General features: G+C 35.4%; 1 pseudogene; it reads left to right on the top strand.

Moving 5' to 3' along the window:
• LOC107686842 (uncharacterized protein KIAA0895-like) overlaps positions 1-2,117 on the top strand; it is a 7,180-nt pseudogene extending 5,063 nt beyond the window's left edge.
• The last annotated feature ends 1,753 nt before the right edge of the window (positions 2,118-3,870 follow it).

The following is a 3,870-nucleotide window of genomic DNA, read 5'->3' as shown; positions in this document are numbered from 1 at the left end:
TTTCACAATTTGAGTTGAATTACTGAAATAAATGAACTTTTCCACAACATTCTAATTTATTGAGATGCACCTCTACCTATCTATCCGTCCGTCCGTCCGTCCGTCCATCCATACATAACACTTTTTCAGGCTTAAAACCTTCAAGATATTAAATATACTTCAAACATTCTGGCCAGGATTTCTCAAGCCAACATCATTGTTTGTCTTGTCAAACTTTATCTAGTTTTATATTGCCTCTCTGTATTTGTAGTATATATGTTTTTGCATATGTGTGTTTGTGTGTACAGGTTGCTTCAGTAAAGATCAGGTCTACCTTGATGGAATTTTAAGGATTTTACGCTTAAAGAAATATTCTTTTTTTTTTTTTTTGTGAAACTATTCCTTTGATAATGTATATACATACCAATTTATGTAATTCTTATTTTTAGGTTTCCTATGAAGATGTGGACAGACTTCGGCATTTGGCTGGTCTAAATGGAACTAGGATTCCTCACTTCATGCAGGATGAAGATCGTTATCTTCAACACCTCGACCACATTGTCGCAGTGAATGAACTGAGCGATGCAGAGCTTCAAGAGCTCATTCCATGAAGAGTTGCAAAAAAATATCAAAACCATTCTTTCTTTCTTTTTCCCCAGGCCAGAAAATTGGGATTTTTCAAACATGTGATTGATATAATTTTGGATGGTTTTTCATGAAAACGTGATCCTTGATAATCATCCATAGAAAGAATTACGTACAGCATGGTTGTGTCCAATGATTGTTGTAGTATTTTGCTACATTAATTGCCATATTACTCAGTAAGTCTGTTTACAAATACAATGATCGTCTGTTTTAAAACCATATGACTCTCAGGCATGAGACATGTTTGGATTCTTGCAAACTTAAGGTATGTTCGGAATGGCGTACTACCATACTCATGCAATTTGATTAGTATACTCTGTGCACTATGCAAATGTTTATGAAAAATTTATGAATACATAAATGATGTAGTACATTATGCCAAAGTATGCAGTACTGTAATGCAGTGGGCTTGACTTAACCTTCTGTTTCCAGTATTATGACCGAACCAAAAGATTTCTCGCTTGATTCATTAGCTGATTAGACTGAACAAAATAAGATATAAATGCAAAATAGTTGTAATTATTTCAGAGTTGACAATTGGATGTCACGTGTTGATTTAAACATGCATCGTAAGACAACAGAAAATTGCCTTGCATACTGTTTTTAATTAACTACATTGTATGCAGTAACTAGTATTCCATTCCGAATACCACCATACTCATGAGAAGATGAAAGATGGTCATGTAGTATTTTAACTGCACTCATAATGTAATGGGCACATCCCAACATGCTGGTTATTGATATCTCACACAAGGCAGAACTATGTGAGCACTAAATCAAATGATTTACCCTGACAGTATTTATGAGAATTCACACGTGAACCTATGAGCACTTCATTTAGTTTCCTGTTAGGTTCTTCTACTAGTTTTTCAGTTTCTCTATTTATTTATTGTTTACCTCTTGTATTCATGTTAAACACTGATTGTCTGTGGTATTAGCTTTATACACAAGTAGCAAACGCATTTTTTTTCTTCAACTTAGTATAGCAAGCAATGCAAAAAGACACCAAGGCTGACTCATTTCAACAAAACATTAATTGAGAACCTTATGAAAAAGAAAATTACACTAATGAAAAAACTGCCCCCTTTGACACAATTTTTCCTCATCAGGGCTTATGAAATGCTAGTATTCTATCTAGAGATAATCAGTGTTCTTCTGAGGGCACCCTTGGTGGTCTTTAATACCTGTGCTAATGTGATGCGACACCTTTGTAGGAGAGTTGCCACTGCAACCTCTGCTTTTCGTACTTGTTTAAAAGCAGTCCAGCTGCCCAGCTTCCTCACTGCATATTGAGATTGTGACGGACTCAGGAAGAAAACAAAAAAGGAGGTCATGTGGATGTGCCTTATATGGGTTCCAAACTCATGCGTCATGCCATAGCTACATGTTATATGCTTGAAATCACATATCCATTTGTATTATCATTGTCAGTACTGCACGAAAATTGCACACTTCACGATAAGTTGCTGTTATCATTAAAACTGTACACTGAAGTCCCTAGAATCATGGTCTTGAGTGATGAATTTCAAAAAAGAAATATTACAGAGTGGAGCGAAATGTGTCATAATTAAACAGTTCACCTAAATATGAATTTGCTGAAAATGTTCTCTCTTAGGCCATCTAAGATGTAGCTGTCTGTTTCTTCATCAGAAGAGATTTGGAGAAATTTAACATTACAGCACTTGCTCAGTGGATCTTCTTGCATTGAATGGGTGCCGTCAGAATGAGTTTTCCAACAGCCGATAAAAACATCACAATAACCCACAAGTAATCCACATGACTCCAGTCCATTAATTAACATCCTGTGAAGTAAAAAGCTGCTTGTTTGTACGAAACAAAACCATCAAAACCTTTTAAACTTCAAACCATTGCCTCTGACTAAAATACAAATCCTATATCCGTAACAATGCTTTTTTTTTCAGTGAAAAAGTCATCTCATCTGAATCAGGAGAGAAATATGCAGAGATAAAGCACCATTTACAAGCGAAAACAGTTTAAACAAGTTCTAATATAACAATTCAAATATATTGGTGGACTTTGATGTGGATTGTATTTATTACAAACACACAGCTTTTCACTTCACAAGATTGTAATTGATGGACTGGAATCGTGGATTATGTCATGTATTTCTTTTACTTTTATCAGCTGTTTGAACTTTCATTCTGACAGCATAGGATCCAATGAATAGCAAGTGATGTCAAGTTAAGTTTCTCCAAATATGTTCTGATGAAGAAACAAACGCATCAGCAAATTTTAATCTTTGGGTGAACTATTCCTTTAAATTGTCACTATATTAATACATATTATGTATGAATTATTAACAATATATACTAATATTTATTTTAATTAAATTGACAAATTCATATCAACGAAGTAATTCATAATACAAATATATTTGCCTTTCACAATCATTCACAGCTGATTATCACACTGAAAATGGTGGGGGGAAAAACACATGAGACCGATTAAAAACAGTTTCATTTAATATATCTTATTTTCAATAAATTGCAGTAAAGCCTCCATACCTGACAATACTATAGTTTATAATCTGAGCTCATATCAGCAGGGCAAGTCACTGAACAACACAATCTTCCAGTACATAATGCAACCAGGATCGGGAGCCCCCATCAGTCATCAACAGCCTGAGAATCATGGGGAAAGAGCAGGCATTCTTTCCCAGTCATAATATCATAGCTTAATTCAGCGTCGTTCCAAAAATGAAATGGAGATGTCCAACTCAAAAGGGGGGAGATGGGGGGAAAAATACCGGTTTGGTACCTAGATAACGATGGCAAGCAGCACTAATACAAAGTGAATGTAGGAGAGGGACTACAGCCCATTGTGTTCATTCTGTACAAGTCTTGTGTTGCTTAATAACTTCTTGCTCCAGTAAACTGAAGCTTCACACCTGAAAGGCAGCATGTCTCTGCACGACATGTTGAGGTAAAAAGGTTTTCCTAGAAGAAAGATTCAAAAAGCAATTAATGAATTATTAAAAAGAGCATTTTAGATTAATCAAAAATACAGCGTACTGACTGTATGTGACATCCTGTACCTGCTTTAGCCCATCATGTTGTGGTTGAGCTGCTTATTGCCAGAGCGCCTTCTGAGTTTGACAGAGGCTGTCCCTTCAGCACAGGATCTATAGAGGAATGTCAGACGCCATGTCATATGATTTCACTTAGAATGGGATGTACATTACCAGTCAAAAATTTGGAATAATGAAGGTTTTTTTTTTTTTTTTTT

Source organism: Sinocyclocheilus anshuiensis, unplaced genomic scaffold, assembly GCF_001515605.1.
Source record: "Sinocyclocheilus anshuiensis isolate Anshui unplaced genomic scaffold, SAMN03320099.WGS_v1.1 scaffold773, whole genome shotgun sequence".
NCBI lineage: Eukaryota > Metazoa > Chordata > Actinopteri > Cypriniformes > Cyprinidae > Sinocyclocheilus > Sinocyclocheilus anshuiensis.
This window is presented reverse-complemented; position numbering and strand designations above follow the sequence as displayed.